Source organism: Narcine bancroftii, chromosome 5 (assembly GCF_036971445.1).
Source record: "Narcine bancroftii isolate sNarBan1 chromosome 5, sNarBan1.hap1, whole genome shotgun sequence".
Taxonomy (NCBI): domain Eukaryota; kingdom Metazoa; phylum Chordata; class Chondrichthyes; order Torpediniformes; family Narcinidae; genus Narcine; species Narcine bancroftii.
The window spans coordinates 66,919,571-66,944,856 of NC_091473.1; the positions used below are offsets into that span (position 1 = coordinate 66,919,571).

General features: G+C 44.0%; 1 protein-coding gene across 7 annotated transcripts in view; it reads right to left on the reverse strand.

The window, feature by feature from the left end:
- The window catches only part of rasal2 (RAS protein activator like 2), a 512,219-nt gene that overhangs the window by 378,846 nt on the left and 108,087 nt on the right, over nt 1–25,286 (reverse strand). Inside the window, exons 1-2 of one of the 7 annotated variants that reach the window (XM_069937686.1) lie at nt 8,703–8,887; nt 6,658–6,722 (exon numbers count right to left, since the gene is read on the reverse strand). The exons of 5 other annotated variants lie outside the window; for them this stretch is intronic. The gene's annotated coding sequence lies outside the window, so the exon portion shown is untranslated. Of the gene's footprint in view, nt 1–6,657; nt 6,723–8,702; nt 8,888–25,286 lie in introns of those variants that run through there. One more of the 7 variants, XM_069937685.1, reaches the window with a different exon arrangement.

Here is a 25,286-nt window from a genome sequence, read left to right on the forward strand (position 1 = left end):
TGGAGATGTGGGGGGGCTGGTAGTCATGGTGGAGAGCTGGCTGATGGAGGACCTCAGTTTTCTTCAGGCTGACTTCCAGGCCAAACATTTTGGCAGTTTCCACAAAACAGGACGTCAAGCACTGAAGAGCTGGCTCTGAATGGGCAACTAAAACGGCATCGTCTGCAAAGAGTAGTTCGCAGACAAGTTTCTCTTGTGTCTTGGTGTGAGCTTGCAGGCGCCTCAGATTGAAGAGACTGCCATCCGTGCGGTACCGGATGTAAACAGCGTCTTCATTGTTGAGGTCTTTCATGGCTTGGTTCAGCATCATGCTGAAGAAGATTGAAAAGAGGGTTGGTGCGAGAACGCAGCCTTGCTTCACGCCATTGTTAATGGAGAAGGGTTCAGAGAGCTCATTGCTGTATCTGACCCGACCGAACAACTGAAAAGTGGCAAAGCAGCAGGTATGGATTGAATCCCCCCAGAGGTCTGGAAGGCTGGCGGCAAAACTCTGCATGTCAAACTGCATGAGTTTTTCAAGCTTTGTTGGGACCAAGGAAAACTGCCTCAGGACCTTCGTGATGCCACCATCATTACCCTGTACAAAAACAAAGGCGAGAAATCAGACTGCTCAAACCACAGGGGAATCACGCTGCTCTCCATTGCAGGCAAAATCTTCGCTAGGATTCTCCTAAATAGAATAATACCTAGTGTCGCCGAGAATATTCTCCCAGAATCACAGTGCGGCTTTCGCGCAAACAGAGGAACTATTGACATGGTCTTTGCCCTCAGACAGCTCCAAGAAAAGTGCAGAGAACAAAACAAAGGACTCTACATCACCTTTGTTGACCTCACCAAAGCCTTCGACACCGTGAGCAGGAAAGGGCTTTGGCAAATACTAGAGCGCATCGGGTGCCCCCCAAAGTTCCTCAACATGGACCAGTGTAGGATGTGCACAAAGCATAAATGTGCTGGAAGAACTCAGCAGATCACTCAGCATCCATGGAAAGCAATGGGAAATCATCCTTTCTGCCATGAGTCCTTCAGGCAGGCTAAAGATCGGGGGTGGGGTGGGTAATTGCACCTTACTTCCTCCAGCAAGCAATCTCCTCCCCTCATTCTCTCGCTTTCCGTCATCCTCCAACTCCTTTCCTTTCCCTACTCATCACCTCCAGTTCCAGTCCTTTCCTTTTTTCCCCCATAAGAGAGCTTATTCCTCAGCCCTTTGCCCCCCTTAGTTCTTTCCCCTTCTCCCCTCTGCATCAACCAATCATCTGCAACCCTGCACTACTTCTCCTCCCCTCCCCCATTTTATTCTGGCATCTGCCTTATCTTTGGCATACCTGAAAGAGGAGTCTGGCTCAAAACATTGACTGCTTATTACTTTTCATGGATGCTACGTGATCGGCTGAGTTGCTCCAGCACCTTTGTGCACTGTGCTAGTTCCCAGTATATGCAAACCTCTTCTTTACCAAAGGTGAAATGTGGCCCTTCACATGCCAGCTGCTTCCCCGAGGCAGCAAGAGGTGAAGATACGGTCAATGGAGGAGAAGCTACTCTGTGAGATGGCTTGAGCCGTGCTCATAACTCTCTGCAGTTTCTTGCAGCCTTGGGCACAGCAATTCCCAAACCAAACTGTGATGCATGTGGACAGGATAATTTCAATGATGCATTGGTTAAAAATAGGTAAGGGACACCAGGGAAATGCAGAATTTCCCCATCATTCTGAGGAAGTAGAAGCGTTCATGAGCTTTCTTGGCTGTAGGACAAGGACAGAGGCTATTTTCTCTTAAAAAAAAGAAAGTTCTCCACCATCTTCACTTTAGCGCCATCAATGCAAATGGGGCATGTGCTCCACCCCACTTCTTGTTCAATAACCAGGTCCTTCGTTTTACTGACATTCAGGGAGAGGTTTTTGTTTGGAACTATGGTGTTGTCAGCAACACGACAGACAGTAAACAGAAGTCTATAGATATTTTCCAACAGTGAAGGCAAGGGAATCAAAACTAGAACTTTCATGAGGATAAAGGGAAAGAGGAATGGCAAGTATGATGTTGTGGCCATCAAAGAGTAGTGGCTAAAGAATGTATGTCTTTGAGTGCTGAATGTCCAAGAATACACAGTATATCGAAAGAATAGGCAGGTAAGCAAAGGGGTGGCATGGCTCTGTGAGTAAGAAATAGCATTAAATCATGAGAAAAAAGAGACACAGGATCAGAGATATAGAATCACTGGGTTGAGTTAAGAAATGGAAAGGGTAAAAAGACATTATTGACAGTTATAAGCAAACTTCCAATCAGTAGCTGGGATGTGGACAATAAATTACAACAGCAAATAGAAAAAACAGGTCAGAAGGGCAATGTAATGGTAGACATGAGGAATTTTAACATGCAAATAGATTGGGAAAATCTGGTTGGGACTGGATCTCAAGAGAGAGAATTTGTAGAATAACTGTGAGATGGCTTCTCAGAACAGCTTGTTGAGGCCACCAGGGGGTCAGCTGTACCAAAGGGGATTAGAGAGTTGAGAGTAAAGGAACCATTAGCAGGCAGTGATCACGATATAAATGAGTTCAATTTAGACTTAACAAGGAGAAACTAAGTCAGAAGTGACTGTATTTCAGTGGAGTAAAGGAAATTACAGTGGCATAAGAGAGGAACAGGCCAAAGTAGCTAGGACGGAGAAATGAGTAGGGAAGACGACTGGGCAGAAATGGATGGTGTTTCTGCAAGAAATGTGGAAGGTACAGGATAAATACATTCTAAAATAGAGGAAATATTCAAATGGAATAATTTTACAACTGTAGCTGACAAGGGAAGTCAAAGCCAACAAAAAAACAAAAGAGAGGGCATGCAAGGAAGCAAAAATTAGTGGGAAGATAGAGGATTGGAAGTTCTAAAAAATTTGCAGACAATAACTAAAAAAAACTCATAAGAAGGGAAAAGATGAAGTATGAAAGTAGGTGGGCAAATAACATCAAAGAGAATACAAAAAGCTTCTTCATGTCTATAAAGAGTAAAAGAGAGGTGAGATTAGATGCAGTACCACCAGAAAATGTCTCTGGAGAAATAATAATGGGAGACAAGAAGATCGCAGTGGAACTAAATGAGTATTTTGCACCAGTCTTCACTTTAGAAGACTTTAGTAATGTCCCAGATGTCAAAGGGTATCAGGGAGGGAAGTGAATGCAGTTACTCTTTCAAGGGAAAAGAAATTCAGAAAAGCTGAATGGTCTTAGGATGGATAAGTTTCCTGTACCAGATGGATTGTACCCTCAGGTTCTGAAAGAAGTAGTGGGGACTGGAAAATCACCACTATTCAAGAAAGAAGGGAGGCAGCAGAAAGTAAATATTAAACCAGTCATCAGTGGTTGATGTTATGGGCACTGGACAATTTTATTTTCGGACCAGGATCAGGACCACTGCTGTTAAGTGTTGAAGGAGCACTGGGAGAGCTGACAGCTGCATGGGAAGCGCTGAAACAGCACTGGGAAAACTGACAGCTGTGTGGGATGCACTGAAACAGCGCTGGAAAACTGACAGCTGTCAGAAGCATGAGAGCCATGCACTGGAAGCCAGTGGGCTCACAGAAAGCATGCCCATTGTAGTCAACCTCTCTCCTCCACTCGGAGAGCTGAAGGCACACACTGGGACAGTTGAAGAGCCCAGTGCGCTGAGTTTTAAACTGGCTGGTCAGTTAGTTGGTTGGTCAGTCAGTCTGGTATACGTGCTCACCCAGCAGCTTCAGCAAACTAAAGGCTGAGTTGCTTCGTTCACAGGTGCTAGCACTGTCGTCTATAACTGTCTGTCAGTGTGCTCACCCAGTAGCTTCAGTGGGAGAAAGGAGACCGAGCTACTTTGTCTGCAGGTGGCAGCAGTTTGACAAACCTATGGAATTCTTTGAAGAAGTGACAGCAGGCTAGATAAAGGAGATGTAGTGGCTGTTGTGTGTAGGATAAATCTTGGGGTAACCAATTTCAGCTAAGAGACTGAACTGCAGAAAAATCACACTGCACTCTCTGGAGGAGATTTTGTAATGACAGGCGTGAGTAAACACACCTGCGTTTATTATCAGAGGTCTGGAAATTTAGGGAATAGATGGACAAGATGCAAATGTGATGAATGTGTCAAAAATTATGCGTACAATGCAGTATTTTTCAGGAAATGTCAAATGAAGCTTTCAACAGGGAACTGAACAAGCATTTGAAATGAATGCCATTGTCGTGGCCATGGGCAGTGAGGCCAACAAGAATGAGGAGAGAAGATTAACCAGATTTAAAGTCATTAAAATTTTGATGGATGAGAAACTTCTGTTCATTTCAAGTTTTTTTGTCACATTATACACGGAACAACAAAAAGGGTTCTTTTCATGAGCAAGGAAAACAAGAAGTCTCCAGATGCTGGAAAACAGGAGCAACACACATAGTGCTAGGAGAACTCAGCAGGTCAGACAGCATCTGCGGAAAGCAATAGGCAGTTGGTGTTTTGAATAAAAACATTTTATCAGAAATAGCAAGAATCAGGCACATGGGTTCTGGCAAATGAAAAGTGACTATAGGTGGGAGGGGGAAAATAGCTCAGTAGTGAGGGGGGAAGGGGCAGAGGGCTGAGAAAGTTGCACTCTGGTAGGAGGAAGGAAAGGAGATGGGGTGACAGGAAGATTGGAAGATGGAGGAGAAGAAAAAGAGGAGGGCAAGGCTGAGTAGAAGGAAAAGGCTATCGGAATTGAGGTCAATATTTTTTAAAAATTTTTTTATTTTTCACACTATGAACCATACTAACCAAAATACACACAAACATTTCCCTCTTGAATATACACAGTGTCATTTTCTCCCCTTTTTTCCCTTCCCTTCCCTCTCTCCTTCCCACCCCCCTCCCCACCCACTCAACGTTCAACCTATATGATACATTAAACCCATTGAACAATGTCATCACACAATGAAAATAAACAAGAAATTTGTGTCTTCTACTTTTACATACTGGGTAGTTCATTTCGTCTTCTTCTCATTCTGTCATTTTCGGCGGTGGAGATCCGCGGTAGGACCTCTCTGTTGTGTTCCATGTACGGTTCCAAAATTTGTTCGAATACTGTGATGTTATTTCTTAAATTATATATTATTTTTTCCAATGGAATACATTTATTCATTTCTATGTACCATTGCTGTATTCTCAAGCTATCTTCTAATTTCCAGGTTGACATAATACATTTTTTTGCTACAGCTAAGGCTATCATAATAAATCTTTTTTGTGCTCCATCCAAATCAAGTCCAAGTTCTTTACTTCTTATATTATTTAGAAGAAAGATCTCTGGATTTTTTGGTATGTTGCTTTTTGTGATTTTATTTAATACCTGGTTTAGATCTTCCCAAAACTTTTCCACTTTCTCACATGCCCAAATTGCATGTACTGTTGTTCCCGTTTCCTTCTTACAACAAAAACATCTGTCTGATACTGTTGGGTCCCATTTATTTAACTTTTGGGGCGTAGTGTATAGCCTGTGTAACCAATTATATTGTATCATGCGTAACCTCGTGTTTATTGTATTTCTCATAGTTCTGGAGCATAGCTTTTCTCATGTTTCATTCTTTATCTTTATGTTTAGATTTTGTTCCCATTTTTGTTTGGGTTTACAGCTTGTTACCTTGTTCTCTTTCTCTTGCAGTTTTATGTACATGTTTGTTATAAATCTTTTAATTATCATTGTGTTTATAATCACATATTCAAAATTGCTTCCATCTGGTAACCTCAGTCCGCTTCCCAATTTGTCCTTCAAGTAGGTGGTATGCAAACATTGTACTGTGAGTTATACCATATTTGTCCTTCATTTGTTCAAAATATAATAATTTATTTCCCGAAAAACAATTTTCTATTCTTTTGATCCCTTTTCTCTCCCATTCTTTAAAGGAAATGTTAGGAATTGGAGGACAATATTGACGTCCTTTGGTTCGAGACAGAATACAAGGTGTTGTTCATCCAAACTCTGTGTGGCCTCAACCAGGCAGTAATGATGCCATGGACAGACATGTCAGTGTGTGGAAGTAAAATGGTTGTCCTCTGGGATATCACGTTGTTATAGTGAACATAGTGAAGGCACTCAACAAAAATTATCTCCCAGCCTGCATCCGGTCTCCCCGGCAAAGAGAAGACCACAATGGGAGCACCGGATGCAACACATGGCCCCAACTGATTCACAAGTGAAGTGTTGCTTACGTGGAATGACTGTTTTGGGTCCCAAATATTGGTGAGGGAGAAGGTGTAGGTGCAGCAAGTAAGTACTTTTTGCAGTCACAGTGGTAGGTAACAAGGGGGTGTTTGGTGGAAAGGAACAAATGGACAATGGAATCATGGACAGATGGGAAGCAGAAAATCTGTAAGATCTATCTTTTTTTTTGTAAGATCTATCTGATGGTGGGATTCGATTGTAGGTGCCATAAATTGCGGAAAATAATATGTTGGATACGGAGTGGTGTGGGGTGATAGATGAAGAAAAGGGAACCCCTCCGTTTTGTCGAGGTGGGGGGAAAGAGGCAAAGGCAAATGTGCGAGCATTGGAGGAGATGGTGGTGAGGGCCACATTGATGGCAGGAGTTTACTGAAGAAAGAGGATATCTCATATGTCCTGGAATGGAAGTGCTCATCCTGGGAGCAGAGAAATTAGAGAAAGGAATTGCATACTTACAGCAGGCAGGGTTGAGTTGAGGTTACTGGGAATCAGTGGGTTTATAAATGATGCCTCTGGACAGGCTATCTCCCAAGATGAAGACAAAGAGATCAAGAAAAGGAAGAGATGTATTATTTCATGAGCAGTTCAGCACGTCAACTCCAGCATCACATAATAGTACAAAGTGGAAGAGCAAGAGCACATGAGAAATCAATTTCTCTGCTTTTTTTAAAAAAGAAGAAAAAATACGAATTCAGAAAACCACTAAAATATTGTCTGATTTAACATCAAGTCTTTCTTGGGTTTTGACCAGAATCAAACGATTTAATTCAAGCAAACAATATAAGAGACATCATCCCCAAGTGAATATAAAATTGACCATATGGTTTGGTTTAAATAATTTTTTTAAATAATATAAAATCAAATACAAATTTATTGATCCTGAGTTCCACTTTCCATGACTTTTCGATTGACCTCCCATCTCTCAAATTTGTTTTGGAGGTCTCGAAATAAAACCACCTCACTTGAATTCTAATCCGTGCAAACCCTTTAATTTTTACACATTGTTTAAATTTGAGTGCAACAATCTCTTCGAACAAGGTTTAGATATCAGTGCAAGATATCATGATTGAAAAATGTTAACGGTACCTTAAATGGGCTAAGGAATGAAGGACATAAAGTAATTATGGAACAGCATCAGAATTTGATGCTTTTATCATCAAGCCCTCTTTTGATTTTCCAAAGTCATTATTTTCTCAAAATACAAAGCTTAAGTTTTATAAGGTATTCACTTAACCTTTAAATCATTGTAATTAACTTTGAAGTTCCAAGCAACAAATAACATACCAGACACTCGTGGTCGAAATAATTCTTCTAGGAATAAATTATAGATTATTTTCCCTGCCATTCATGTTTCTTGCTGACAGATATTAACGATTCAAACAGTGAAACATTCTTTTTGCTTTTATGAGTAAATTGCAGTTGTATTTATTGAAACAGAAAAAGATGGCCAGACATTTCCGTATGAGTTTAAGCAACAATATTTTTCATTAAGGGACAGAATAAATATGTTTCCTTATGTCCTCGTGTATTTTTTCTCATGTCCCAAAGACATCTGGAGTTAAGTGAATTAGTCACATGGACAAATTTGGTCGGCGAGGGCTCGTAGTCCAGAAGGACCTATTACCATGCGGTATCTCCAAATTAAAATAAATAGGTACAAACAAAAAATAAATTGATAAAGGCAGGTTTTGTGAGGCAAAGAAAGGATTTGAGATTTTAAAGTCAGCATTTCCAGCTCTGTTATGGCTTGCACAAACTGTGCCATTCAATGCTGCCTGAATCACATCAGAGTACTGAGCAACCACAGTGTCCCCCCAGCACCGAGCAACCACAGTGTCCCCCCAGCACTGAGCAACCACAGACTCCCCCCAGCACTGAGCAACCTCAGTGTTCCCCCAGCACTGAGCAACCACAGCGCTCCCCCAGCACCGAGCAACCACAGTGTCCCCCCAGCACTGAGCAACCTCAGTGTTCCCCCAGCACTGAGCAACCACAGCACTTCCCCAGCAGTGAGCAACCACAGTGTTCCCCCAGCACTGAGCAACCACAGTGTTCCCCCCAGCACCGAGCAACCACAGTGTCCCCCCAGCACCGAGCAACCACAGTGTTCCCCCCAGCACCGAGCAACCACAGTGTCCCCCCAGCACTGAGCAACCACAGTGTTCCCCCAGCACTGAGCAACCACAGCACTCCCCCAGCACTGAGCAACCACAGCGCTCCCCCCGCCCCAGCACTGAGAAACCACAGCGCTCCCCCAGCACTAAGCAACCACAGTGCTCCCCCAGCACTAAGCAACCACAGCACTTCCCCAACACTGAGCAAACCACAGCATTCCCCCAACACCGAGCAACCACAGCATTCCCCCAGCACTGAGCAATCACAGTGTCCCCCCCCCCCAGCATTCTAAACAACAGATCTCATAGACAGGATTTCCACTCCAAGGCATGTGACAATTTAGCAATGATCGCCTGCACAGAAGCAGAAAGGGAAAAGGTTCGCACCGGATTCTTGCCAGATTTCCAGTTATCAGGTCTCCACGACAACAGCGTAGATAGAAGTTCACACCAGGCACTCACTACTATTCTGTCACCAGAAATGCATACGACAATATTATGATCCTTTCTTGTACTGGTTCCATTTGTGTTCCTGTTCCTGGGAGCACATCTGAATACAAAAGCAAGGTGCCAGAGTACTTTACATCATCGTCATTGAGGGCAGTGCTACAGCTGGAATCTCAGCAAGGAATGACGTTCTGGGAAATTATCTCTGCCAAGTAGGCGTCGACAGGGAGGCCGATGGGAAGTGGTAATCATACTATTGTCAGGTTTAGAATAGTTATGGGATATAAACCATCCTGTCAATATAAGAGAAGCCAATTTCAATGGGATGTGAACAGATCTGGCCTGACTAAACTGGAGTAAAGACTTGGCAGGCAAAAATGTTATTGAACAATGGGATTCCTTTAAAGTGTAGATGTTTAGGTACGTTCTCCTGAGGGAGTAGGGAAAGGAAATTGAAGTGAGAGCTCCGTGATAACAAAAAACAAGTATCTGAGAAGGAACATATTTGACAAGAGACCATATGTTAAGTGTAATTGCAGAAAGTTCAGAGGAGCAATTAAAAATGAAATTTGTAAAAGACTGTGAACAAACATAAAAGGATGCTAGTAACCTAGCAAACAGGAAAAGGAGAGGTGGGGACTGACCAAAGGCCAGAAAGAAAATTTACTCATCAAGGCAGTGGACAGGGCACGTGTTGAAAGGGCAATTTCCTAAAGCTGCTGGAATCTGAGCAAAGGTAGTTGTAACAGACTCTGGATGGATTGAAGATTGATCAGGAAGAGGATCTTGAATGATGAACAGCATTTCAAGTGGATAATCACCCAGCCAGATAGTGTGCATGCCAAACCGCTGAGGGAAACATAGCCAAGTGAACATAAATGTTCACTGATGTAGGTGGGAGGGATTACATTAGGATTGAAATGTTACATCCTTATTTCAATAAAGGGTGCAGGGATGAATCTGGTTGATCACATAACCACCAATATACCTGCACTGACGTGGAAAATTCAAGAAACAATAATCAGCCAGAAAATTCGTGGTCACTTGAATGTGTGTGGATTGATGAGAGAAAGCCAGCATAAACTAAAGATAAAATGGTGCTTGGTAAAGGTTTTTGATGAGGTGTGGAAAGGGCTGATGAGGGAAACGTGGTCATTGTGGTATACGTGCAATTCCGGAAGGCATTAGATAATATGACATATAATTGCCTTGTTCTGAACTCTGAAGGTTGTGGAATAGAAGGGGTTGTGGTAGCATGAACAAAGAATTAACTAAGTAATAGAAATTGACAGCAGCAATGAAAGGCTATTTTTCTGACTGGAGTGATGTCCAATGGGATTTCCCAGAAATTGGTATTAAAGATTTTGGCTTGGCAATAAAAGCCACAATTCACAAATGTACCGATGACACAAAACTTGGAAGCTAAATGAACTGTGAGGCAGATAATGAGACGTTGCTGAACAGGAGTAGAGCTGGAACCATAGAATACTACAGCACAGAAACAGGCCTTTCAGCCCACTTCGTCAGTGCCAAACTGTTACTCTGTCTGGTCCCATTGACCTGCAACTAGACCTTAGCCCTCCATACCCCTCCCATGGGAGTTGATAGATGAAATACAATACTGAGAAATGTGAGTTGATATTTTCTGATAGAAACAATGCAAAGGAATAATATAAAACTAGAGAGCACAATTGTAAAAGGGTTAAAATAACAGAGATCTGCAGGCAAGCGTACACAGAGTGCTTGCAGGGATGTAAAAGAGGTTAATAAAGCATATGGAATCCGAGGCTTTATTTTATAAATACAGTCACAATATATCTTTATAAAACACAGGCATGGCCACAGCTAAACTACTGAGTCCAGTTCTGCATGCTACATTTTTGTAAAAATCCAAAAGTCTTGAGGCTACAGAACAGATTTCTCAAAATCATTCCATAAATGTTAGAGGTTGAGAGAGATTTAAGAGAGGAATATATACAAAATAATTGAATAGAAAAGAATAATCAATAGAATGAAAATGCTTCCATTGGCAGAGGGATCAGTGGTCTCAGGAGAGGGCTGCAGCACAGATTATGCTGGGATTGCTTGTGCATCGGGCCATTTTGAACTTGATGGGTTAAAGAGCCTCCTTCCCTGCCATAAACATTCTGTGAATCTGTGAAATAGTTTAATAACAGAACCTGGCAAGCACACATTTTAAGATCTCTCCCTTGAAAAGTATTTACCACTGTGTGAAAATTTCAACGAGACCACAGAAAAAATGTAGTCAATCACGTGAGCATTCTCGAACTGTCAAGTATCATCAAAAATGATGCAGAACCTTAACACGTTATACGTATTTTGTAGTCTCTGTGCAATAATTCTTGAATTCCAAACCACTTTTAAAATCATTAAATTTCACTTAAGTTACACATTGATAATCTTCCCAAGTCTTATCAAAACGAAAGCATAATAAAACACCATCAATTTATTTCAGTGGGTAATCCAAATGGGCACCTTCAATAATCAAAGCTCATATTTAAAGTTAAGAACATGAAACGGACTAAGCATCGATTTCAAGAGATATGCAACATTTGATGGGCCACTAGACTGGGAAAAAGAACAGGCAGCACAGACCAAACTATACATTTTTCAAGCAGTTAAAACAAAATGCTCCATACTAATCTCAGAAATTTATTTGCCAAAAACTCCCGTGAGAACAACTTAACAACTGGGCTCTGTGGAAGTGTGATTGGACAAAAACTGTAACAAAGCCAGAGGAAACAATGCCAGGACATGTGACTGCAAATCATGGGTGAAATGCTGGGTACTAAGAAGCATCTAAACATGGATTAAAATTGTTTACATGGTTCTTCACAATAACTTTACATGGAAAGCATTCCAGAACATCAGTAGAGTCCAGATGAGTAGATATGAGCAAAGATCAATGACTTTAAGGTGCTTATTTTCAGGAAACACTATCCGATTTACATTTAAATTTTGGTTTAGTATTATTTACTTCAACATTATTTTGGTACAAATTCAAACCTTGAATTATTAACATTCTGCTTTCCTGTTCTCAATTTATCCCAAAGGCCACAAAACATTGATTTTATAGACTATTAAGATATAATGAGGGAAGAGCTCGGTCATATTATTCTAGGGAAGATCAAGAGTGGGGAAAGTGTGACACCATCAACGGGGCATTCACAGAATGAATGTGGCAGTTTAGAGCTGAGAAAGAAATGAATGGAAGGGCAGAGAGAAACAATCTACACATTTGATGATAAGACAAACATGACTACAGCAGTCAAAGTGAGATTGGAGGGCAGTGGTTGAGGAAGGCAATGTGAAGAAAATAAAATGGGAGGACCGAAGGGAGCATGTTAAAAATATTGGGAACAGAGGGGACCACAAGATGGGAATACAAGAGATTGGCACAGAACTAGGAGCAAGAATGGGAGAAGAGGGGGCACAGAGTGGGAGTGCAAGGAGGATCTATAGATGGAAGGCCAAGAGGGTGACACAGCATAGGAGAGGAAGATGAACAGAGCAGGGGGCCAGAGAGGACAAAGTGGGAGAGGAGAAAGGGAACAGAGAGAGAGGACAGGGCACAATGTGGGGTGGAAAAGGGAGATAGAAGGCAGGAAGATGATCAGAGTGGGGGGCAGCAAAAGGAAGGCACAAAACAGGATTATCAAAAAAATTGCAGAAATGAATTAAAGATGGAAAAATTCTGGACTTTTTTTTTAAAGAAAAATATGTATATCTGTATCCCCTGAGCATTTTCCAGAGGTTATTGAGAAAAATGGTTTGAATAATCTTTATTTTTCGGAAAGAAATATGTTGATGCCACTGAGAAGTCAAGTCAATAAAGAACACATTCTGAAAAAGCGAAGTTTTAACTGCAAATGGTCTCTTCCCATATTTTCCATGTCCATACTTTTATTGGTCAAAATATTTGTTTTTTGTGTTACATTCCTGAAAGCTCTTTACTCATTGAATGACACTTTCAGATATAATAGTGCCTGTTTTGACATCAAGATTAATTGAATGTGAGAGCAGTGGACAATCCAGTTTCTCAATCTTCCCAGTTCTTCCCCCACACCCCCCCGCCCCGCCCCTAGAATCCAATGATGAGCAGCCAGCCGTATCAAGTTTCAACAGCTGCCAAATGCACATTGTAATGGATGACACTGCTAAATTACCTTTTAGTTCATGCATTGTGAAATCGGCAATGAGCTGAGAAACTATAAAAATTGTTGCTTGGTCTCATGTTAAACTGCAATATTAAAAGGTTCCCTCTGATTTAACTTTGCCAATGGCCTCTCCAACAATTTGTTAATTGATTCAATGATCTCATGGCGGGAAATAGCCAGAATTCATTATACTAAGGGTCTTATGAGTTAACCATATAACCACATAACCATTTACGGAGCGGAAACAGGCCATGTTGGCCTTTCGAGTCCGCACCAGTTCACTGATTTTGTTGTCCCAATTAATTTTATAACCAGATACTTCTCCATAAGTTCTGGATATTAAATTGTTTCTGGAAGAAAGAACTGAAGAATCTTAACTATCTGTTCAGAAACTTGCAGAAATCAAATTTAAAACAGACCACAAACTTTCTTGAATGACAAGAATGCCCAATTTATTTGTAAATTAACCAATCAGTAACAAACTCATTAGAATTATCAAATTAAACATGCACTTTCTGAGATTAACGACGAGCAGATCACAATGGAGATATGGTCCAACTCTGTAAATTCCTGGATTATTTTACCCACAGTTACATTCATCGGGATACATTCAAACTTGAGATTTTGTCAAAAGAATAATTACGTTTTACTTATTGATCAAAAAGTAAACGGTGACTACTAATTTCAAGCAATGATACAACAGTACAGTGATATTAAATTATGTGAAATACATTTCTCCAAAAATGCAAGACTTTTTCTTTCTCAAATGCAGTTTGACTTCAAGAAGCCCCATGCTCAGGTTTATCACCCATTCTCTTGCTCTTTTTAACCTTAGCAATGGAATGAATAGTGCACTTTGGGCCTTACTATTATTTTTCTCCCAATGGTGGGGGAAAAAAGTTTCCTTTTTTGCAGTCAAGATGAAAATTCACCAAAAACCTGAACAACTGCAAGTGCTGGAATCTTGAGCAAACACAATGAGAAGCTGGAGAGACTCAGTGGGTCAGGCAGCATCCACACAGGGAAATAGTCTGTGAGTGTTTGGGTCAGGATCCTTTTTCAAAAAGAAAGCTACTTTCAGAAATGGTGTCTGGCCTACTGCAGGGGGCAACCTGTGGACCTGCAGAAAGAGCACTGGAGGACAAGGCAACACCTGGCTAGCTGTCAATCAGCTGATCTGAATGGACCAAGCCCCACCAGGTCGGCTGCCAATCACCCTCCGGGATTATAAACTACATCCGGCCCCTCGAGGTCAGTTTCAGAGCCAGCACAGCTACTCTCACAGCCATATCTGCGGAAGTCTGTGTGGAATAAAGCCTGTTGAACAGACTTTATGTTTTGTGTCTGCTTTTCTGCTCGATACCGCATCACAATTTACTCCACACAATATTTGAAGCTGTAATGGAGAAGCTCCTGAGCACTGGGAGCCTTGAAGTCGACCCACATCATCCGGAAGCACAGGCGCGCTTCGAAATCTGGGAGCACACGGACAAAGTGATCATCGAGGCACACGCCGACAACATCCTAGACTCTGACAGGAAAAGACTCGTCTTACTCCGCTCGAAGCTGGGTCCCCGAGGCTTCCAGGCCCTCAAAGACTGCACCGAGTACTCTGAAGCAATGAACACCATAGAAACCGTGTACAAACCTCCCACAAATGTGGTTGTCGCCAGATACCTTCTGAGTTTTCATGCCCAGCGGCCCAGAGAGACGGCCGAGTCCTACCTGGGAGCCCTACGTGATTTAGCCCGACCGTGCCTGGCAGAACCTGTGGTGACCGAAAGGGAGGTCGAAAGGTTGATCAGGGATGCCTGTATCTGGGGTCTACGCTCGAGAGCCGTCACGCAGAATCTGCTGGAGGACAATATTTACTCCCTGGCCAAAACAGTGGAGGTAGTCCGAGCCCTGGAGGCAGCAGTCCTACACACTGAAGCCTTGGACTCCAGGCTTCCCCAGGTTTCCACATGGCCAGCACAGACCGCATCTGTGGCCCAAAACCAGATGGTGGATGAGAACATCGCTGCTGTGGGCGCCCCACGCCCTTGTAAGTACTGTGGGTCAGGTCAACTATCGCAGCAAAACTGCGCAGCCAGAAATCAGTACTGCTCAAGATGTGGCAAGAAAGGCCATTTCACTAAAGTATGCCTTTCAAAGCCTGCCGGCAACTCAGTGGCCCTCTACGACCAGCCCCCCCTTCTACCCGGTCCTGGCCATGTGCAGTTGCTGGGCGACGCCATTGCATCCACAGCAACTTCGGCAGCCCTACTTCCGGCTTTGCCGGCAACGATCGCTGCATGCTCGCCATGCGCCCGGACCAGCCCTCGACCACGCCAGTTAAGACGCCACTCTGCGGACTACAATGACATCACATCCGGTCCACGGAAAGATGTCACTTCCAACGCCAGTGATTACGTCACCAGCACCGACTGCCAATGGCGTGACATCACTTCCCTGGGCACAACCAGTGCAGCCAGGGAGGAAGGCCAGCCATGCCACCGCCATGCACCCCTACACGGCTTCGCCATCTTGTACGGGACAGGCCTACCACGAGCACAGCTCCAACGACGATGTTAGATTCAGCAGCAGCAGGGAGGACACTGTCACATACATGGACCTGGCACCAGCGGGAGCACCCACCACAGCACAACATCATCCTTCATCCCAGGACCACGCCAGCCCGACGCACTCCCCCGACCCTGGACAGCTGTGGGACACCCAAGACCATACCGGCCTGCCACACCTTCCCCATCCTAGGCACCCTGGACTCACTCAATAACCGTGGGGGACAAACCCGCCCCCATCCACCCATCCAATGCCTCACACACACTTCAACTCCGGCCGCCCCAGCCACTCCACCAGGCTGCACCACGCCAGCCGCTCCAGGCCCCCCCCCCCCACTGACTAGTCCCTGCTTACCCTCACTGACCTTTGACTAGGAGCCAACCCTGCTATGGTCGCAGAAACTCCGACAGTCGCCAGACCACCTAAACTTGTAAATAATGTACATATGTTTGGGGCTTTGTAGAACATGGAATGTAACCTCCCCACCCCCAGGACAATTTTAAAGAAGGGAATTAATGTGGTGATACACCACTAGCCTACTGCAGGGGGCAATCTGTGTACCTGCAGGAAGAGCACTGGAGGACAACGCAACACCTGGCCGGCTTGTCAATCACCCTCTGGGATACTAGCTACATCCAGCCCCTCGAGGTCAGTCTCAGAGCCAGCACAGCTACTCTCACAGCCAGCTCTGTGGAAGTTTGTGTGGAATAAAGCCTATTGAACAGACTGTATGTTTTGTGTCTGCTTTTCTGCTCAATAGTGCATCACAGTGTCGAACCCTCCCCCACACATCTTGAAGTCCATCTAGCTTCTGTTCACTGTAAATTCAGTGAAATGAAAATTCTCTTGAGTTAAACAAAAACATCTGCATATGCTGGGTCGAATGCAATACATCTACGTGCTGGATAGTCTCAACAGGTCATGCAGCATCCAAGGGAAGGAACATTTTGGGTCTGGGCCCTTCGTCAGGAGTCAGGAAAATTCAGGCAAGTGTTTGAATAAAATGATGGGGAGAGGGGAGAGGAGAAGATTAGAGGACAGAGGAAGAGGTAGGGGAAGACCACAGGCTAACAGTGAAGAGGTAATAGGTAGTACAGATGGGAGGGTAAAGGAGAAAAAAGCTGAGAAGTGACATGGTGAGATGGCTCTCTGATGGGAGAAGGAAGGAAAATGGGTGGGGAGCTGGAAAAAAGGAGACAGACAGGGAAACAGACACAGGGAAGAGTGTTAATAAAAACTGGAGAATTTGCTATTAATGCTGTCTGGTTGGAACAATGCCAAGACTAAAAAATAAGGTGCTATTCTTGCAAATTTTGTGGGTCGCCTTTAGTGAATATCCATGAGCAATTCCACATGCAGAAATTAGCAAATCCTTAATAAGATGTCAGATGAAGGCTTCTGTACATCTGGCTTGAGCTCATCAGGTCAGTCAACAAAATGTGAGGCTTTCGTATGTTATTGACAAAGTTAAGTCAGGGTATATCCATAAATATTGCAATTTAATTTCGTAATCTGCAATTCACTTGGGAAAACTGTTGTCAAATATGCTTTCCTTCGACATGGCTGCTGAATTTTTCCCACTGATTCAGAAAATCCAATCACGATATCACTTTTGCAATTTTACAACTTACACCAGACACCAAGAAATGCTTGAGTGTTCAAAGGGAGAAACCAGTCTGAAGTGGAACAGAAACCAGAGATCACCTTGCAAAAACGTATTGTTTTCTATCAGGCAATTCCAAACCAAAAACAAATCAATATAAAAGGCAAGGGTGCAAACTTGTCAGCATCAACACACCTGAAAATCCAAACTACTGATAGATTTTCATTGTCCATTTGAGAAACAAGAGCCATTTCAAATGCAGGTCTCAGCTTTTCCAGCAGGTTTTGTCAATAAAACCTGCTTTGAAGGACACCACAACTAGTTAACATCACCTCTGTAAACATGAACATACTGTAAAAGTTTCATTGCTCCAACTTTTAAGGCCAGAAAACTGCAACAGAAATGACTGTCATTTAAATTCACTCAAATCATCATAAGTGGGTTCAAAGAAAGTTAGTCTCATTTTTCCAGCAACTTAGGCCTTCAGAAAAATGCCAGCAGTAAAAAAAATGATGTTGAAATTCTGCAAAATTAATGTGAAATGCATCATGAGAATCTTCCTAAAATCAGATAAAGGTGCGTCATAATGGGACTTTCTACCATCATTGGTGATTTTAGTCCCGACGAGACTGCTAAAAAAAAAGTTGCATCTTTACATTTGATAGCTGGGAACAGTTTCAGGCTCATTGCCAAGACCACAAGTTGATGATGTAATTTAGTATAGTGAATAGATGCTGTATTCCTCATCCATTCAATTATCACATTAATTCAATATTGCTGTTGAGCAGTTTACAGGCCAACACACAAAACCTATCACTGAATTCACAGGTGCAGTTTGCATGTGATGCATTTTGCTCCAATTATATTCAAGTTCAGATTTATTATCAGCTGTACATATACACCAGAAGAAATATTGTTTTTCTGGACCACAGTGCACATTCACATTCACACAAAATGTGCACCCCATAATTATCACATATAAACAGAAAGAATTTAAAATAAATATATAAAAATTCTTGGAATACTTCACCCGGTGAGAGGATACTGTTTATCAATCTCACATCCTAAGTAGCTATTTCCTGCCCTGGCAGTCCTGATTTTGAATCTCATGTACCTCCTTCCTGATGGTAATAGGTCAAAGATACTGTGTGCAGTATGGGAAAGATCCTCAATAATTCTTTGAGCCCAACACCTCAAGATCATCAAGTCAAACAATATGTTCACGTTAACCCTGGTATATCATCACAGGTTCAGGCAACAGTGCATGACAAACTATCTCCAATTTACGGACTGAATGGAATTATTCCTTGGAGGAATCAAACTATCCCCAATTTACGGACTGAATAGAATTATTCCTTGGAGGAATCCATCATTTCAGCTTTCAAAGCACACAAATAACAGAGTTCTGGGGATGCATTTTACAGCACGGTAAAGGCCCTTCTCCATAGGCTTGCCAGACCAGTAGAGTGTGTAGCCCGCGCCACATTCTTGGAGGCTGCCTACATCTGCAAGGCGGACTTCACTGAGAGCGGCTATGTCGATGTCAAGTCTGAGGAGTTCATGTGCGATGAAGGCAGACCGACGTTCAGGTCGTTGGCTGTCAGCCTTGTCTAGCATGGTTCTGATGTTCCAGCATGCTAGCTTGAGTTTGTGAGCATCTTTTGAGGGGGAGGACGTGGAGGGGGAGGACGTGGACATGTCCTCGGGCCTGCGCAAAGGAGCTTTTAGGTGGAGTGCAGTGTGCGCAGTACTGGCCCCACCCTTTACACTCATGGTTCGTGTGCCGTGGCCAAATAAGCTGGGACGTGGCAGCGAGGTCCTTGGGTCGTAGGTTTTATATCGGAGTGGCCTTCTCCTATACAGGTTTCTTACCCGGGCTGGAGGGGCCTGCCTCCCCTCCTAGGTCGGACCATACCTGGTCGCAAATCACCTGTGGACATGGCCTAGGTAAGTTTAATTGGGTTTTCTAACTACCTCTGAGGTAGGTCAGGGACCCGGTTGGATTCTGACGGGGTTGACCGAGTCACACCCTTTCTTACTGCTGTGTAACTGGGGTGTAAAATGTAAAAAGCGAGGGGGAGGCAGCGGCCCCGGCCTCGGTAGAGTGAAGCAGGCGGTGGCCCCGGTCCGGGCAGAAAGAAGGAAGCGGCGGCCACAGTCCGGGCACAGGGAAGGCGGTGGTGGCCCCGATCCGGGCAAAAGCGAGGGGGAGGCGGTATCCCAGGCCTCGGTAGAGCGAAGCAGGTGGAGGCCCCGGTCCGGGCAGAAAGAAGGAGGCGGCGGCCCCGGTCCAGCCACAGGGAAGGCGGCGGCGGCCCCGGCCCCAGTCCGAGCAGAAGGCAGGCGGCGGCGGTCCCGGTCCGGGCAAAAGCGAGGGGGAGGCAGCGGCCCCGGCCTCGGAAAGCTGCCTCAGGACCTTCGTGATGCCATCATCAGCACCCTGTACAAAAACAAAGGAGAGAAATCAGACTGCTCAAACTACAGGGGAATCACGCTGCTCTCCATCGCAAGCAAAATCTTTGCTAGGATTCTCCAAAATAGAATAATACCTAGTGTCGCCGAAAATGTTCTCCCAGAATCACAGTACGGCTTTCGCGCAAACAAAGGAACTACTGACATGGTCTTTGCCCTCAGACAGCTCCAAGAAAAGTGCAGAGTACAAAACAAAGGACTCTACATCACCTTTGTTGACCTCACCAAAGCCTTCAACACCATGAGTAGGAAAGGGCTTTGGCAAATACTAGAGCGTCTTGGATGCCCCCCAAAGTTCCTCAACATCGTTATCCAACTGCACGAAAACCAACAAGGTCGGGTCAGATACAGCAATGAGCTCTCTGAACCCTTCTCCATTAACAATGGCTTGAAGCAAGGCTGCGTTCTCGCACCAACCCCCTTTTCAATCTTCTTCAGCATGATGCTGAAACAAGCCATGAAAGACCTCAACAATGAAGACACTGTTTACATCCGGTACAACACGGATGGCAGTCTCTTCAATCTGAGGAGCCTGCAAGCTCACACCAAGACACAAGAGCAACTTGTCCATGAACTACTCTTTGCAGACGATGCCGCTTTAGTTGCCCATTCAGAGCCAGCTCTTCAGCGCTTGACGTCCTGTTTTGTGGAAACTGCCAAAATGTTTGGCCTGGAAGTCAGCCTGAAGAAAACTGAGGTCCTCCATCAGCCAGCTCCCCACCATGACTACCAGCCCCCCCACATCTCCATCGGGCACACAAAATTCAAAACGGTCAACCAGTTTACCTATCTTGGTTGCACCATTTCATCGGATGCAAGGATCGACAACGAGATAGACAACAGACTCACCAAGGCAAATAGCGCCTTTGGAAGACTACACAAAAGAGTCTGGAAAAACAACCAACTGAAAAACCTCACAAAGATTAGCGTATACAGAGCTGTTGTCATACCCACACTCCTGTTCGGCTCCGAATCATGGGTCCTTTACCGGCATCACCTACGGCTCCTAGAACGCTTCCACCAGCGTTGTCTCCGCTCCATCCTCCACATTCATTGGAGCAACTTCATCTCCAACATCGAAGTACTCGAGATGGCAGAGGCCGACAGCATCAAATCCACGCTGCTGAAGATCAAACTGCGCTGGATAGGTCACGTCTCCAAAATGGAGGACCATCGCCTTCCCAAGATCGTGCTATATGGCGAGCTCTCCACTGGCCACCGAGACAGAGGTGCACCAAAGAAGAGGTCCAAGGACTGCCTAAAGAAAGCTCTTGGTGCCTGCCACATTGACCACCGCCAGTGGGCTGATATCGCCTCAAACTGTGCATCTTGGCACCTCACAGTTCGGCGGGCAGCAACCTCCTTTGAAGAAGACCGCAGAGCCCACCTCACTGTCAAAAGGCAAAGGAGGAAAAACCCAACACCCAACCCCAACAAACCAATTTTCCCTTGCAACCGTGTCTGCCTGTCCCGCATCGGACTTGTCAGCCACAAACGAGCCTGCAGCTGATGTGGACATTACCCCTCTATAAATCTTCGTCCACGAAGCCAAGCCAAAGAAAGAAAGAAGAAAGGCCCTTCTGCACACAATGCTGTGGAGACCAAACTAAATCTACTCCACGCCAATCTCATGTTTCCCTACCTCACACCCATAATCCTTGCTTTTTCTTTCATCCATGTGCAGTCTTTTGAATCTCCCTATTTCATTAGCCTCCACCACTACCCCGTAGCAATGCATTCCAGGCACCCAATACTCTCTAATTAAAAATCTTACCCCTGATATCTTCCCTACACTGTTGCCCCAGGAAAAAGGTGTCAGCTGTTCATCTTATTTAAACCCCTCATAATCCCTTTCTCCAAAGTGAAAATCTCTCACTCTGTGAACCTTATTTCAGATAATATTTTTACAAACATACCAACTCCCACAACTACCTCGACTACACTTCTTCACACCCAGTTCTCTGTAAGGATTATTTTCCTTTCTCTCAATTACTATGCTCCCAAGATGAAGTCTTCAAGTCTAGATCATCCGAGATGTTGTCCCTCTTCAAGAAATGTAGCTCCCCCTCTAGCATCATCATCTCAGCCCATATCTGCATCTCTTCCATTTCCTGCACATTTGTACTGGCTCCCTCTGCCCCAAGTTGCAACAGAAACAGGATTTCCATGTCCTTACCTACCACCCTACCTGTCTCCGCATCCAACTCATTATCCTCTGCAATTTATGTCATCAACAACATGATCCCAACACCAGGCACAACTTTCCATCTCCACCTTCAGTAGCAACCATTCTCTCCATGGCTCTCTCGTCCACTCATGCCTTCCTACTAATCACCCCCTTGGCACCTTCCCCTGTGACTGCTGGAAGTGCCACACTTGCACCCATACCTCTTCCCTCACCACCATTCGGGGCCCCAAACAGCCCTTCAAAGTGAAGCAACACTTTACTTGTGAAACTATGGGAGTTACCTACTGCATCCGGTGCTCCTGAGATGGTCTTTTCTACATTGGAGAGACTGGACGCAGACTGGGAGATCACTTCACTGAGCTCCTTCATTCTGTCTATCCAATAAAAGGTCCTCAATTACAGCTAACTCCCAATGGCCAACCATTTTAAATCTGCACCACACTCCCGCAATGACGTCTGTCCATGGCCTCATGAATTATCAAAACAAGGCCACCCGTAAAATGGAGCAGTAATAACTAATATTCTCTCTTGGAACTCTCCAACTATGGCATTAACATTGATTTCTCTGGTTTTTACTAGACCACTCCCCTTTCTCCCTCTGTCTCCCTTCCGGCAACACTCCACCCCCTTCACTCTCCACCCCCTTCACTCTCCACCCCCTTCCCTCTCCATTCATAACATAACATAACATAACAATTACAGCACGGAAACAGGCCATTAGGCCCTTCTAGTCTGCACCGAACCAAACACACCTTTCTAGTCCCACCTCCCTGCACAATGCCCATAACCCTCCATCTTCTTCTCATCCATATACCTGTCCAACCTTTTCTTAAATAATACAATTGACTCCGCCGCCACTATTTCTCCCGGAAGATCATTCCACACGGCTACCACTCTCTAAGTAAAGAAGTTCCCCCTCATGTTACCTCTAAACCTCTGCCCCTTAATTCTTAACTCATGTCCTCTTGTTTTAATCTTTCCTCCTCTTAACGGAAATAGTCTATCCACATCCACTCTGTCTATCCCTTTCATAATCTTAAATACTTCTATCAAATCCCCTCTCAACCTTCTACGCTCCAAAGAATAAAGACCTAATCTGTCCAATCTCTCCCTATACTCTAGATGCTTAAACCCAGGTAACATTCTGGTAAACCTCCTCTGCACTCTCTCCACTCTGTTTATATCCTTCCTATAATTAGGCGACCAGAACTGCACACAGAACTCCAAATTAGGCCGCACCAACGTCTTATACAATCTCAACATCACCTCTCAACTCCTATATTCCATGCAATGATTGATAAAGGCCAGCATACTAAAAGCCTTCTTCACCACCCTATTCACGTGAGTTTCTACCTTCAGGGAACGATGTACCGTTACTCCTAAATCTTTCTGCTCTTCTGTATTCCTCAATGCTCTCCCATTTACCACGTATGTCCTATTCTGATTCTTCTTACCAAAATGAAGCACCTCACACTTATCAGCATTAAATTCCATCTGCCATTTTTCAGCCCACTTTTCTAAGCAGCCCAAATCCCTCTGCAATCCTTGAAAACCTTCTTCATTATCCACTATTCCACCTATCTTAGTATCGTCTGCATATTTACTAATCCAATTCACCACCCCATCATCTAGATCATTAATGTATATAACGAACAACAATGGGCCCAATACAGATCCTTGAGGCACACCACTGGTCACTGGCCTCCAACCTGACAGACAATTATCCACTACCACTCTCTGGCCTCTCCCTTTCAGCCAATGTTCAATCCATTTGACTATCTTAAAATTTATACCTAAAGACTGCACCTTCCTAACTAACCTTCCATGTGGTACCTTATCGAAGGCCTTACTGAAGTCCATATAGACAACATCCACTGCGCTACCCTCATCCACATTCCTAGTCACCTCTTCAAAAAATTCAATCAGATTGGTCAAACATGACCTTCCTCCCACAAATCCATGTTGAGTGCTCCTGATCAGACCCTGTCTATCCAGATGTTTATAAGTACTATCTCTAAAAATTTTCTCCATTAATTTACCTATCACAGACGTCAAACTTACAGGCCGATAGTTGCCAGGCTTCCTCCTTGAACCCTTTTTAAATAACGGAACCACATGCGCAATGCGCCAATCCTCCGGCACTATCCCCATATCTAATGACATTTGGAAAATTACCGCCAGAGCCTCTGCTATTTCCTCCTTCACTTCTGTCAATGTCCTGGGGAAGATCCCGTCTGGTCCCGGAGACTTAACCACCTTTATATTCTTCAAAAGCCTTAAAACTACACCTTTTGTAATCTCTATATTCCCCATATTTACCCAATTTGCTTTTTTTATCTCACATCTCCCATTATCCTTCTCCTTAGTGAATACCGAAGAAAAGAAATTGTTCAATATCTCCCCCATTTCTCTAGGCTCCACACACAGTTTTCCGCTCTGATTTTCTAAGGGACCAATTTTGTCTCTAGCTTTCCTCTTACCATTAACATTTTTGTAGAACTCTTTTGGATTAGTTTACACCCTGCTTGCCATAGTTTTCTCGTACCTTCTTTTAGCTTTCCTAATTCCTCTCTTAAGATTCCTCTTACATTCAATGTATCTTTCAAACATCTCCTTAACTCCATGCTTCTTATATCTAATGTACGCCTCCCTTTTTCTTCGAACCAAGTTTCCAATATTCCTTGAAAACCACGGCTCTCTCAAACCTTTTGCCCCTCCTTTTAACCTAACAGGAACATAAAGCTTTTGCACTCTCAAAATCTGATCTTTAAAAGACTTCCATCTCTCTACTACATCCTGCCCATAAAACAAATTGTCCCAATGCACACCCTGCAAGTCCTTTCGCATCTCCTCAAATCTAGCTTTTCCCCAATCAAAAACCTCAATCCTTGGCCCTGATTTCTCTCTTTCCATAATGACATTGAAGCTGATGGCATTATGATCACTGGACCCGAAGTGCTCGCCAACACTAACCTCCGTCACTTGACCCATCCCATTTGCCAACAGTAGATCTAACACTGCTCCTTCTCTGGTCGGCACCTCTACATATTGTTGTAAAAAACTATCTTGCACACATTTCACAAACTCTAACCCATCCAGTCCTTTCACAGAATGTGTTTCCCAATCTATATGTGGAAAATTAAAATCTCCCATAATTACAACCCTGTGCTTATCACAAATATCTACTATCTCCCTACAGATTTGCTCCTCTAGGTCTCGGTCCCCTCCGGGTGGTCTATAATACACCCCTACAAGTGTAACCTCTCCTTTCCTACTCCTCAGTTCCACCCAAATAGCCTCCGTGGATGTGCCCTCTAATCTATCCTTCCTAGGCACCGCTGTAATATTTTCCCTGACAAGCAATGCAACCCCACCTCCTCTTGCCCCTCCGACTCTATCACACCTAAAACAACGAAACCCAGGGATATTCAGTTGCCAATCACATCCCTCCTGCAACCATGTCTCACTAATCGCTACCACATCATACTTCCAAGTATCAATCAACACCTTCAGCTCATCCA